Source organism: Phacochoerus africanus, chromosome 6 (genome assembly GCF_016906955.1).
Source record: "Phacochoerus africanus isolate WHEZ1 chromosome 6, ROS_Pafr_v1, whole genome shotgun sequence".
Taxonomy (NCBI): Eukaryota; Metazoa; Chordata; class Mammalia; order Artiodactyla; family Suidae; genus Phacochoerus; species Phacochoerus africanus.
The window spans coordinates 54,278,589-54,294,180 of record NC_062549.1 but is presented as its reverse complement, the minus strand read 5'-3'; positions in this window follow the sequence as shown (position 1 = coordinate 54,294,180).

Below are 15,592 nucleotides of genomic sequence, written 5' to 3'. Positions count from 1 at the left end.
AGTCACAAAGCTGGTTGCTGATTAAGCTTTTATCTGACCTTTAGGCATTTAACAATCATTAGCATTTGAGGAAGCTTGGCATCAGCTATCTATGCATAGCATCTAGAGAATTACCATTGTGCTTCTGCAGACAGCATGCCTATTTCCAGCAATCTGCAGCAACCCTGAGTGCCTAGGTTTGCACCTAGGTTCTCCTTGCTAATGCATATCCTGCTAAAGACCCCTCATAAACTCCTTGGGGCCATGAGGCTCCTCTTTCTTTTATTCTTAAGAGGACGTCTCATGCTATGCAAACAGCGCACTTATCTGCACAGGTCTTGAGGCTGCCTAGACCAACGCATTAAGCCCTCATTCAGCTAACCCTATGAATAACTTATGCCTTTAGGTCTTTGTTCTTAAGCTTAAGTCATTTACCAGCACTGCGACTGTTTTCCAAGCAGGAAGATGGGGTAAAGTAAAGCAGGACAAGATGGAGTTTTCAGCAAAGAGGCTAAGAAAATATTGTAGAAACATGTCTCGCAACACCATATAACCCAGAAATGCCACACCTGGGCATATATCTAGACAAATTTCATTCAAAAAGATAATTTCATCCCTATGTTCATTGCAGCACCATTTAAAATAGCTAGGGTATAGAAACACTAAGTGTCCATTGACAGATGATTGGATTAAGAAGATATGGTGTGTATATATACACAATGGAATACTACTCAGCCATAAAAAAGCCTAAATAATGCCTTTTGCAGCAACATGGATGGAACTAGAGATTCTCATACTAAGTGAAGTAAGTCTGAAAGAGAAGTACTATATGCTATCACTTATATGTGGAATCTAAAATATGGTACAAATGAACCTATCATCAGAACAAAGAAAACCTCATGAACATAGAGAATGGACCTGTGGTTGCCAAGGGGGAGAGCGAGGGAGTGTGATGGACTGGGAGTTTGGGGTTAGTAGATTCAACCTATTACATTTAGAATAGATAACCAATGAGGTCCTGCTGTATATAGCACAGGTGACTATATCGATCACTTGTGATAGAACCTGTAGGAAGATAATATGAGATAAAGAATGTATATATATTTATAAATGGTTCACTTTGCTGTACAGCAGAAATTGATGGAACATTGTAAATCAAGTATAATAAAAATTCTATTTCTTTTTATGTTTATTTTTGAGGTATAAAGTACAATATTTTGTTACATTTGTACATTACAGTGATTCACACTTTACAATGTTGTACTACATTTATCATTATTATAAAATATTGACTATATTCCCTGTGCTGTACAATATATCTTTGTAGCCTATTTTAAGCATAATAGTTTGTTCCTTTTAATCACCTACCCCTATACTGTCCTTACCGCCTTCCCTCTCCCCACTGGTAACCACTAGTTTTTTCTCTATATCTTGAGTCCATTTCTTTTAGTTATATTCACTAGTTTGTTGTCATTTTTAGACTCCCCATATAAGTGATTTCATAAGGCAGTTATCTTTCTTGGTCTTATTTCAATTAGCATAATACCTTCAAGTCCATCCATGTTGTTGCAAATGACAAAATTTCAATTTTATAAATGTTTCATTGTATATCTATCTCTGTCTCTATCTATCTATCTATCTATCTATCTATCTATCTATCTATCTATCTATCATCTATCTGTCTAATCTCTATAGACATAGCCCCACATTCTCATCCATTCAACTGCATATGAAAACTCTCTTTTTATACTCATTTTTATCTTTATTTTATTTTTTATAATGATATTCATTTTTTCCACTATAGCTGATTTACAGTATTCTGTCAATTTTCTGCTGCACAGAAAGGTGACCCAGTCACACATACATGTATACATCCTTTTTTTTCACATTTACACTCATTTTTTTTGTTTCTGTTATCTACATTAAAATATAGGTTTCATGTATAGTGTATCCATTAAAACATTATCATAGTGATACTTATTCTTGATACTTTTGCCTTTTAATTTTTATACCAGAGTTAAAAGTGATTTCCATACCACCATTATAGCATTAGAGTTTTCTGAATTTAACTATATTATTACATTTACAGAGACATTATACTTTCCTATGTTTTCACGTTTTTAGTTTCCTTTCATTTCATTTTCAGTAACTCCCTTAACATTTCTTATAAGGCAGGTCTAATGGTGAAGAACTCCTACAGCTTTTTTATCTGGGAAAGTCCTTATCCTGCCTCCAATTCTAAAAGACAGACTTGCAAGGTGTAATGATATGCATTCTTTGGGCTTTATAGATCTTAATGTTCATTTCCCTTCCCATATTAGGGAAATTTTCCATCATTATCATTACTCTTTTAAATAAACTTTCTGCCTCTTTTTCTTTCTCTGCTCCTGTCCCCTATAATGGCCTTTTCCTTCATGAGAAGAATCTCTGTGAAATTGGGACTTTATGTTTATGATAAAAATTGCAATATAATGTCTGGATAAGAATTCTTACTTAATGGATAAACCTGTTTCAATAAGTCTTGTTTTATGGCCCAGAATATGATTTATCTTAGTAAGTCTTCCTTGGGTACTGAAAATGATGTGCTTTTCATAATGCCATACTTTATCTAAATTCTTACTGATTTTCTCACAACTTCTACTGAATATTAAGAAGAATAAATTGATTACTATTGTGCATTTCTCTACTTTTTCTTGCATGTATACTAAAAGATTCATAAATACTTTTAGTCTGTTACTGGGTGCAAAAGAGCTATCATTTTAACTTTTTGATAAATTGTTTCTTAATCATTATGAAATTACCTTATTTAACTGTGGTCATTTTCCTTACTTTGAAATTTATTTTGTCCAATGCTAATGTAGTGTATAGGAGATAATACATTTCCAAGCTGAAATTATTGGTTTTTAATTGGGAGACTATGGATGTTGTAAATATATTCACCATCTTAATATCTGCTTTGATTTTCTATGTGTTCTTCCCTTTTTAATATTTTTCTAACTTATTTTGTATTAATTGAGCCTTTTTATTTTTCAATTTATTTTATTATTTTACTAGCCTTATTTATTTAAAATTTTGTGTATTTTATGTATTGCATACTTAAAGCATTACTTTGCCATCTTTAATTATGAGTCAACTTTCAATGAATACCATATGATTTCCATTATGAACTTCATTGCCATTTTTCATGATTTTCTTCTTCAAATATCTATTAAAATGTTTTTTATAATTCCATTTCTGCTCACAAGTAATGCCTTAAAGTCTGCTTTCAGTTCAGGACAATAGAGATATTTTCAGGAAGCACAAGCATAAAAAAAGTTTATAAAATAAATATTAATATAAGATTAATCCAGACATCAAGAAAAAGGTCCAGTATTTTCAATATTTAAAATTGAATATTTATCAATTTAAAGAGAATTAAAAAGACAAGTTATATATCAAAAAAATAATAATATATTAACTATACCCATCATCATAACTATTGAGTTTATTATTCTTCTCTCAGTAATTTATAATTCAAGTTAATAGAAAATATCAAAGAGGAAGTATTACAAATGATACTACCAACCAACCTGTCCTAATACACATTAATTACTAGAACATTGACATTTGGCAGTCATATCTATGTAGCAATTAAATCAGGGTTACACAAGTGAATATATTTGTCAAAACTCGTAAAGGTCTCTAGTCAAATGGATTACTTTATTGCATATAATTCTTTCCTGAATAAGTATTCTCAAAAATTTAAAAATAGACATTTAAGAGTTACAGCACATGAAACAATCTGCTAACAGAATTAAGTAAATACTCTTTATTTTTTTGGCAAGATAATGAAATTATGTTTAATTTTTTAATATAGACTCTTTATTCCTTATATGAAATGACCGAACATTTTGGTAAAATTTCATATTTGGTATTTGTTTTAATGTCATTTGACTCTAAGGGGAATGGGTGCACATATATGAAAAATATATTGTCATGATTTTATCACAATTGAAGGTAACAGATTCTAATATGGGTCTTTTTGTATGGCATTATATATTTCTATTACATATTTAAGATTTTCCATAATAAAACATTTAAAATCATAAGCTATTTCCTAAGAATTAGATCATAGTTTATATAATTTAAGATATTTTTATAATAAAGACTGGAAAGGAGATATTGTATTTATTGGAAACTTACCCATAATTGTTCTTTACTGACATCTTGATACTCTGCTCATAAAAAATGGAAAGAAACAATTAATATTTATTGATGGCCAAGTAAAAACAAAGTACTGTTCTAAGGTATATAATTATTTAATCATTCTATAGACCCTAACAATCAAAAGTAGTCTCAAATTTTCAGAATTAAAAAATAGAGTTTCAGTGATATCACCAAGTAGCAATACCAGAGATGTGATTCTAACACAAATAATAAAAATAGTACCATAAAAACACAATTTCTAGCCTTGGTTAAAAAAAAGATAAATTTTAATTTTCTTATATGAAAATATCAAAATAATTACATTATCACTAGATCTCGGTAAATTGTATTAAAATGATAAGATATCTTAAAAAAATAGGGTGTTTTCTATTGGAAAATTTCATACTCGAGTTATCTTGATAGTGTGATTTTACCACATGGTCATATACCAAATCCATATTGTATCTCTTCTCAAATCCTTTGATACTTCTCTAGAAAGTTGAAATTGATGGGATCAAGAAGAGATCAGCACTTCCTCTGAATTTTTTTCCGACATTTAATGTTTTACTTAGCCCTTTTGTATTTCTTATTTAGTATTGCCATAAAACTGTGTTTTGATCATGGTGGTTTGCTCATGGTGGAAGATTTTCTTCTTTGTTTCTTTCCCTCTCCTCAATCGAGAAAACTGCTTTTGAATTAGATATGCTGTTAAAGCATGTATTAGCATTATTTCTCACTGTTTACTACAAAAATAACATTGCCAACCTTTACAATCCTGGTGGTTTACCTTGCTTAGCTGATACTCCTGTACTTGTTATTGATTAATTCCTAAGACTGGTTATACTTTTGTGTAAATCTTTTCTCAGTCGTTAAGAATAACTTACTTGATTGTTTTGGAATGGATTTAATTCTGTTTTTCAAATTGGCCAAATCTCTCAATCTCACCTATTAAAAGCAAAAATGGGTTTCCTCTTCCATAGTAAAGTATTTCACTGTTTAGCTTTAAGTATTGAAAGAGGGAGTTAATAGTGCTTTATACCTGTGAGCAATGAATTCAAGGCCTACAAAAGTCCTAATTATTTTCTCTCAGTCATTTAACAAATAGGTAGTTTGCCCCTGCATCACCATCTACTGTATAAAGCAAAGCCTCTACCCTTACATATATAATTATATACCTGCTCTGTAATTATTTATGTTATTTTTATCTAGGAAATTATTTTTGAGACTGTATTCAGGATACAGTCTTAGCACTGTAGACATGAAGAAGAACAAGACATAGCTCACGTCCAGATAAGGATAACAGTTGCAAGATCTACTTGGGAACTTAGGTATAACGTGGGTACCATGGTGCTGTGGTACAGCATGTGCACTATAATAAAGTATTTCCCAAATAGAACATGGGTTTTCTATTTTAATTAATTAATTAATTGCTTTTCATGGCTGCACCTGTGGCATATGGAAGTTCCCAGGCTAGGGGTCGAATTGGACCTACAGCTGCCGGCCTACACCACAGCCACAGCAATGTGGGATCCAAGCTGCATCTGTGACTTACATCACAGCTCATGGCAATGCCAGATCCTTAACCTACTGAGTGGGGCCAAGGATTGAACCCATATCCTCATGGATCCTAGTCAGGATCATTAAACATTGAGCCACAAAGGGAACGCCCACAACATGGGATTTTAGAGATCAATTTTTGTGTGGTTGTGATGTGTGTGTTTGTATGTGCATGTGTATGCATGTGTGAGAGAGAGATAGTCTGACTGGGATAAAGCAAATTTGACAGAAACAGCTGAAGATTGGGGAAATTTCTTCCAGCAAGATTTCTAAGCAGAGGTACTGGTGTGGTTTTACAATGACAGGAAAAAAAAAAAATCTGTGTGTTTGGCAAAGGAGGCAAAAATCTCTCCTTCTTTCTCCATGGCTCTCTCTTTTGCAATCTAGAAATATTAAAGTGTACCAGCAGAAGCAGAAGCTTGAATTCATATTATCTTCCATTCCTCATCAATGTCATTTAAACTTCCTCACTTCTCTGTCATTTTCCACCTGCAAGCAAATCTTTAGTCAAAGTTACCCATTCAGCTGGCCAAGTTTAGCCTCTCTACTGTCCTCTTGATTCTTTGTGATATTGCTCCCCTTACTTCCTTAGGAGATTTGATTTGTTAGTGGTGACAAATATTTTCGGGACTCCAACCTCTTTTCTCCCTGACTTATTCCTTTATCTTATATATATTCAATTTATTTCTATCTACAAAAAATGAACTATACTCCCAATTTGAATCCCTCTCTGGTGAGTGCACTCTTGCTTTACACAGATAAGCTTTATGTAAAAACGGTCATTATTTCCATTTCACTACCTCTCTTAATAATTAACTTAGCTTAAAAAAGACATATTAAGTAGATATGCTGCACTAGTCATAGTTTTAGTTGCTAAGGGCACAGATGAAAAAGACACAAAAAGTTTCCTAGAGAAAGAGAGACAGAAAAATAGATTAGCAACTTAAAAAATAATGTCTGTTTATGTTCTTACAGTCCAAAAAAGGAACATTTAAAACAGAGTAGATTATTTAGACTGAATGGCCGGTAGAGGTACCATCTGAGTTGTCTTGAGAAGGAGAAGTGATTAGGAAGCAAGAGTATTTAGAACAAATGAAATGTGCAGGAAACTTAAATGCTGAGGAGTAGGGTATTTTTAGTAATTAAAAATAACTGTAATTTGAAGAACAAAATAAATAGTCATAGTATTGGATTACTGCCTAAATGATATAATTAATAATATAAATAAATGATTGAAAGAGTAAATAAATGAGAGACTTCTTCCTTACAGAAGAATTGCAAATGATAAATATAGAAAGGTTTAGAAAAGAGAAAACCATAATTAGAACATCATGGAGTTCCTGTTGTGGCTTGGCAGTAACAAACCCAACCAGTATCCATGAGGATGCAGATTCAATCCCTGGCTTTGCTCAGTGGCTTAAGTAAGTATCCAACATTGCTGTGAGCTGTGGTGTAGGTCACAGATATGGCTCGGGTCCCATGTTGCTGTGGCTATGACTTAGGCCTACAATTGCAGCTCTGATTCAACTCCTAACCTGGTAACTTCCCTATGCCACACTTATGGCCCTAAAAATAAAACAAAAACAAACAAACAAAAAAATTACAATAACAGCGGCTCAGGCATGGTCCACTGCTTGATGCTAAATTTAGTGAGTAGAACTTTAAAGAAAATCAGGATATTTGCATAGCCCCACATACTCTCCTCTGAAATATTTACTGCTTACTGTGGTGGTGTAACACACGTCCACAAAATTTTGATACTCTTTTCTCCATAAGGTAGTTTATTTCTGTCTCCTTAAGTGATGTTTCTATTTTTATTGTTATTATTTTTTTGTCTTTTTGCCATTTCTTGGTCCACTCCCGTGGCATATGGAGGCTAGGGGTGTAAAGGGAGCTGTAGCCGCAGTCCTACGCCAGATCCACAGAAAAGTGGGATCTGAGCTGTGTCTGCAACCTACACCACAGCTCACGGCAACACTGGATCCTTAACCCACTGAGCGAGGCCACGGATGGAACCTGCAACCTCATGGTTCCTAGTCAGATTCCTTAACCACTGAGCCATGACAGGAACTCCAAGTGATGCTACTAAAAATAAAATATGGAAATGGCAAAATAGTAATGTTACAATAGAAAAAACTGATAGACACTACTAAAATCAAATGATCAAAGTTAAACTTGTTACCAAACTCAAGTTCAGCTGCTCATTGCTCAAAGCCAATAGTCAAAATGCCTGTGTCAGTAGAAAGTTACTTTAAGAAGAAAAGCCAGCAATCTCATGTCTTGAAACCAATTTTGAAGATTCTTCTTAGCCAAGAAAGTTTTTAAAGGGAAAAAAGCAGGAAGAATCTCTGAATTGTTGAGGCAGAAGTTTGGGTTTTGCATCATTCTCCACTGCATGCAGACTGGCTGACTCACTTTTCAGAGAGAAATCTGAATTAAGTCTGTTGGTTAGCTGATTACCTGTACCAATGTTGGCTTCTTGATCTTGATAAATAACCACAATTATTTAAATGCTGTTATTGCGGGAAGCTGGATGAAGGATATACGGAAACTCTCTGTATTGTATTTTCAACTTTTCTTTACCTTTATTTATTTATTTATTTATTTGGGTGCAACCATGGCATGTGCAAGTTCCTGGGCCATGGACCAAACTTGCACCACTGCAATGACCCAAGCCACTGCAGTGACAATGCTGGATCCATAACCTGATGAGCTATATGAAAACAACTCCAACTTTTCTGAAAACACGAAATTATTTCAAAATATAAAAATACATAGACGGCGGCTATACATAATTAGAAAATGTTAAACAGAAATATAAAAGCAGTAGCCTTGCAATCAAAAAGATGATTCATGAGAGAAAGATATGTTGGACTTCATTAAAAAAAAAAAAACTAAACTAAAATTCTACTAATGTATCAAGAGAGAGGAAAGGCAAGCCACTGAATGGGAGAAAAGAATCACACATATATCTGATAAAGCTCTGGTATTCAAAATATACAGTCCTTTTTAATATCAATAATAAGAAAATAACTCAAGTAATAGGCCAAACTTCCAAACAGACATCTCACCAAAGAGGATAGATAGATTGCAAATAGCATATGAAATAATGTTCAATATCATATGTATTAGGGAATTGCAAATTAGAACATGCCTATTGGCCAAAATCCAAAACACTAATGCCATTGAATTTCATTGACCCCTTGGAACAATAGAAACTCATTCACAGATGTTGGGAATGCAAACTGGTACAGTTACTTCAGAAGACAATTTAACAGGTTTCTTATAAAGTTAGAGCTAGGGCTTAAAGATGAAGAAATTTTCCTCTACTCTTCTCAATACTTCTGGCCAGTCTAAGAATTAAATTGACAAGAAATAGATTAACAAGAAAAAAATCTTGTTAACAAGAAAATAATGTACAAGAAAAAAATCCAACAAGTTTAATAACAAGTATACACAGGAGAGACTCAGGATAACTGTATCACACCAAAATGGCCAAAGCCCTCAACTTAAATACCATCTTTAACTAAAGACAAAAGAGGATGTTGGGGATAGTAGTTTGGGACTTTAAAGGGGAGGAAGGCAACTGACATGGAAATAGAAAAGCAATCATTTGGTAAATAAACTTTTGCTGGGCCATTCAGAGATAATCGGATACAGAGAGGAATTTTAACGAACAGACTTACTAGGTTCCTACCCCATCTACAAATTTAGCTCATACTAAGTTATGTATGGTGAAAGCTCCATTCCTAGAACAGACCCTCTATCTAGAATTTTCTTAGAAAATTGAGTGGGTTATTGTTTCTTCCTGAGTCATTTGGACCTTAATTACTTTCTTACGCTAAAGAAATATTTTGGGGTGGCCAGTTTTATTCCCCTACATTTAACAATAATACATTTATAGTTCATCAGCTTTAACAAATGTACCATATTAACGCAAGATGTTAATAATAGAGGAAATAGAGTAGGGGTCAGGGAATTTATGGGGACTATCTCTATTTTCTAGTCAACTTTTCTGTAAATCTAAAAGTGTCCTAAAATATAAATAATCTTTAACTGGAAGGTAGAGGAAGTAAAATGGTGATTATTTCCCCTTGCTTGTCTCATGGATGGAGAATAAGGGACTAAATTAGGTAGATAAAACATTCTTTGTAGCCTTGGGAACAAGATGTGAGTTCAGTGTAGTTCATTGTGGAGAGAAGCTTAGGGGAGGAGTTATATGACTAATAAAGGTATAGTTGTATTGGGAACAGAATGCCATGACTAGTGTTGTCTTTGGTGATGTTAATTCTCTATGTGTTAAACAACTCTTGTTAAAGGTTATGAGCAAAACTAAGCATAGTCTTCATTTGATTTAACTTTTACTTGAAAATTCAATGAACATTAAAACATGGGGCAAGACAGGTACATACAATAAAGAATTATTGATATCCTATTGGTTATTTGTGCAATTGAAAAATAATTTTTACATTGTTCTTATCTAAAAATCTACTCCATCACATAATTTTAGGCCAGTTTTTGTATGATTTAATGGCCAAGGTTTTATTCTCTACACAAAAGCATGCTTCTATTAAGCCAATGTTTAATACCTAGAATTATATGAACACACTTTCCCTCTGCAGGGAAATGGCCAAATTAAGGGTCCTTTGATGCTGTATTCCATTTCCAGTGGCCCCCTAGAATCATAGTGATACTGAGTTGGTAGCTTGAAACTGACACATTAGGTATATTTACATCTTAGAAAATGCCAAATATTACAAATTAGATCATTGTAATTAGTGATATCAGTATTAGTAATTTGGAAAGCAATTTTTTTAAGCTTTTACTGGAATAACAATGTTTAAGGGTAGCACTAAAATCCAATCAAATAATTCTTGGCCATTTTCCCCTAATTCTTTCAAATGTTTCAACTCCTTTGGCAGTGAAAATGAGCCCCAAGTAAAGAAGTAAAAATAAAAGGGTAATAGAAGATGATTACATAGTCCTCTAATAAATTATGATCCCTCTTACTACGCTGGCTGCATTACCTCCTTGGACTTCATGCATTCATATCAGCCTCCTCCTTCCAGCAGATGAAGCAAGTGGAGAGGAAAGAAGAGAAAAATGTAGAGTTTTAGCTGAAGCCAAATTCATCTGTGTTTGACATTTGAGGTGACTTACCAATGACTCATCAATATAATGTTACTGTGTTTTATGCAGGTGTCCCCAAAGGCTATACAGAAGACCCATAGGTTAGAAAAGATGCGCCAATGTATACATGGAATTTATTTACTTATCAACTATACTATAGCTTTTTGATTAAAATTTGCTCTTACATTGTCCAAAGAGCCATGTATCCCCTAAGACACAGGTTTTCTCTCATTGTCATAGCATTTACTGTAAGCAGTATATGAATTTTACAAATGCCATGTTAATAGGGAACATTTCCTTTCCTTCCAAATTAGTAATAGATGTATGTGTTAAAAAATTAAAATATTTTTAGAGCTTTATTTTGAAGGATTCTTATGTGGTATATGAAGGAGTCATTTGTAAACAATGGTTTCTCTAAGCTGCTCTAGTGCCTGTACATCTCAAGAATGCAGCAACCTTCTTGGTAAATCAATTTGTGTTAGCTGTGCAGTACAGATTTGCAGCAGCATAATTCAGACTGAGTTCTCCAAATAATACTTCCTCTGACAATGCTTTTAAAGTGACTAGATAGCTTGGAAAAGTACAGAATTGTTTTGAGATATCATATCCCACAACAGAATTCAAAATACTGCTGCAAGACTGACAAAATAGAACCTAAATTGTAATGTGATATAGTAAAGCAGCTGATAGATTGCACTCTGCCCCCCAGATTGCTAACTCAATGCCCAATAGAGAAAGCACAGGACTATAGCACCAGTAAAAGTCCTGACTCTATAGGGTGAAAAAGCCGAGTGAATAAAAGTAGTAGTATTTTACAACTTTGTTAAATACATAATGATCGTTTTTTAAAAAATTACAAAACTAGCACAGAACACTGGAGAATGTATGGGTTACCAGTTGAAACTTGGAAAATGCTTTTTAATTTGTTTGATGTTTGTTAAATACTTTGTGAAGTGCTAAATTAGGTGTGAGGGAAACACTGTTTTGGCATTGGTAGTTGATGCCTATTGAGAATTTACACTGTGATTTAAAAATCTCCTGCTTACTTTTGTAAATTAAATTTTTAATAGTTAATAATGCTTATCTGATGAGATAAGGTATCATAGACTCTTTTAAAGTCATTTGAGAATTTTCTATAGGTGTAATTGGGGGATGATTGCATTTTTTAATAATTTGAGAAAAAATAAATAGTCCCTTGAGATGGCATATCATAAATAATTATTTTTATCCCTTCAACTAATTTTAGATTTATTGCCATCTGACACTCCACGTGCAAAGGCTCTATTTGAATTTCACTCAATAATGCTATTTATTTAGTTATTATTGACAAATATTTTATTGCCATGCAACTGAAAATGCTTTGGTTGCTGATATAGACATGCTTTAAGATGGATGTGCCCATAGTTGCTAAAAATAATGCTAGACACATAGTAGAGCTTTGATATTGTCGATTGAGTCATTGATTGGATTCTTAAATCAGGACACGGAAAATAATTAAAGTGAATTGTGAATCCCTAGAGGCTTGGCTTGTTTTGTTAAAAGAGGCTAGTGACCTTTCCATTCCCTATTCTCATTTGAGTTTCTTGAAGTTTTGAAAGTGGGTATTGACGACCGTTCTTAAATTCCATCTTACACAGGAGTAATCAGAGTGATGAGAACTCTTGTATTATGAAATGTCATTGACAATTACTCTTCTGCCTCCATCTAAAACAAAGATTTTATCCTATCTTCTCTTGCTGCCCTTGAAGCAGACCATTTTTATTTTTATTGGCTGTGCCCATGCATGTAAAAGTTCCTGGGCCAGGGATTGAACTTGGGCCACTGCAGCAAGCCAAGCTGCTGGAATGATAATGCCTTAACTTGCTGTACCACAAGGGAACTCCCAAGGCAGACCATCTTAAAAATCAGGTTATCAGTACACAGCTGAATTATTATTTGTTTTTCTTTTTTCTTTAAAAAACTAGATCTACTTTGAAAAATGAGTGGTAAGGAGACTTCTCTATCTTAAGAGATTTTAGAACTGGGCAGAAAAATTTCAATTTTAGGAAGAAGAAATTCATGTTGTTGCTGACAAAAAAAAAGGACTGTATTTTAATTTTTTTAAAATTTTTCTTTTTATAGTCAGACTCACGGCATCTGGAAAGTTCCATGTGAGGGGTCAAATTTGAGGTGCAATTGCAGTCCTACGCCACAGCTACAACAAAGCAGACCCCAGTTACATCTGCAACCTATGCCACAGATCACAGTAACGCCGGATCCTTAACCCGCTGAGTGAGGCCAGTTAATGCTCATCGTCACAGACACAGTATTAGGTTCTTAACCCTCTAAGCCACAACAATAACTCCAAGGACTAGGTATTCTTGTTTCTTCATTAAATTTTCAGTATAGAGAACTTAGTTTATTGTTCAGTAACACACACATATTTATCTTGTATTACAAAAATGAAACAAGACAAATGAGCTATAGACAATAAGAGAAACAGTTAAAGGTAAAGAAATATCCAAGCGTCAAGGTAAAATAATTCCTAGGATGTGGTCCATTGAAATTATTAATAAATTTTTCTTCAACTGTAGACATATCAGGTATGAGGATTTCCTGGAGGCTGTCCACTGAGCTGAATGAAACGAAGTTCAGTCCTATCTTGCAAACTGGAAATTACCTTCTCTTGCCTTAGATGTAAATCCATAGTAATGATGGACAGTTAGTTTTATAATATTTTTAAAGTGTTACCAATTTAAATAATGAACAACAAACAGAAAGTATGCTCAATTTAACATTCTTCTTGAGCCTCCTCCAAAACCTCTCCATGCCCTTTGGCAAAGTTCAACTTTATTACATATCTGTAAAGTCATTATCATTATGGTTGATTGGTTTCCTTAACTTTTCTACCTCCTATTTTTCATCTTAAAATCTATTTTTCCTCCAAAGTTTATTCAGCTAGATAGAGACTTTGCGACTTTATGAACATTTCCTGAAATCTGTAAAATAAACCTTATGAAAGGAAAATTATTATCAAATGCTTATAATATTACATTTTCTTAAATCACACCAAAAACGTCTTCCTAAATTAGTCAGATTTTCCAAGGTATTTCTCAGAAAACTGGAGAGATAGTTATTTGACTCTCCACCTCAAAAATTCCCACTTTTTTATAAACTGTATAAAACTTTACAGATTTACCTGTTGCATGGATACATATATTAATGCATATTGAATGGTACCTGTGCTTATCAGTTAAAATAATTTGAACAACATGGATTAATTTCAGCTACTCTGGACTGACCACATGCTGTCTCCGGATATGCCTGAAGCACAATGGTGACCCTTGGTCAAGGCTTTAGTATCTACTAGTTGGAGAGAAATGCTCTGTTATGAATCTGTGAGTTGTTTTGGGGCAGGATGCATTCACCTGTCAGCATTGTTTGATAATAACAACAGGATTTGTACCTGGTTTTGGTAGAATCTGTTAGGCTGTTCAGACAGCTGTGTGATAAGCTTACCCCAAGAGACCTCCCCCCAGACATGACTTTGGGTTTACTGATAGTGAAATATTTCAAGACCTGGAGGCAACTTATGCCCTGGGCAATCCAGTGTTGGGAGGAAAAAGAAGTTTACACTTGATATGTCCAGAACATTTTAAATGTATGTCCCTTTTACACTACTGATTTTTTTTCTTTGCCTCTAATAAAGTTTTTTTGTGAATTAAAAACTGAGTCCTGTGAGTCCTTTCAGTAATGTAACACTTAAGGCAATTAGTGTATAATTAATGCAGATCTAAACAAGGAAGCCTAGTAAACAGCAAAAACAACAACAAAATCCCCAACCATCCAATCAACCAACCAACCAACCAAACAAACAAAAAAACCAGCAGAGTATTAAAGTAAATCAATAATATGATTAAAGAAACTAACTAGTCTGCATTGGCTTAGGGGCACTTAAAAGCGTATGAATATTAACAGAGGTATATAAATTGAAGAAAGAAAATTAATTACTATAAGAAAAAGAGATGTGACTTGAAGCCGTATGCTCGAAACCTGGAAAGGAAAAACTTGGTTGGATATTTTGGCAGTGTGATATAAATGCAATTAACTGAATAGTTTCATTTCTGTAATGAAACTAGGAGGTGCTACATGTTAACAGTGGGGTTCCTAGGACAACTTAGCTAAAACAAATTTGACTATGAAGGAGGGGATGGATAAGAATTAACCAGCCTTTTAGAACTCCTTCCAGCTAGTTTTCAGTAGTTCCTTTATAGTATTAGCATGTTTTCATGTTTACCACTTAATCACCTACTCTTAATAGCAGCGATTACCTATGTTAAGTTGGATAGCAAAGTATTATTTAGTGACTGATAGTGCCATATGCAATTCAATCGGAGAGCTGCTTTATTATTATTATAGAATTATTAGAGTGTAACTCCTTCGACTAGGGCATTCCCATCTTCAATACTCATTGAGAAACACAGTAAAATGAAAATCAGCTCCTTTGAATAAGGAGTGTAGAAAGACTACCCGGCTTATGACATCCATCTACAAGCTTTGTCCTTGTTGTGAGCTAACTGTGCCACCCCACACGTTTATATGCTAAAGCCTTACCCCCCCCAATGTGTTGATATTTGGATATGGGACGCTGGGGAGATGATTCACTCAGCTTCATCCTGATAGTGGATTTAAGGAGTGGACAGGGCAGGAGTGAACAGTTATATCAATGAGAGATGTTTCTGAAAACTAATCCATTCTAGAC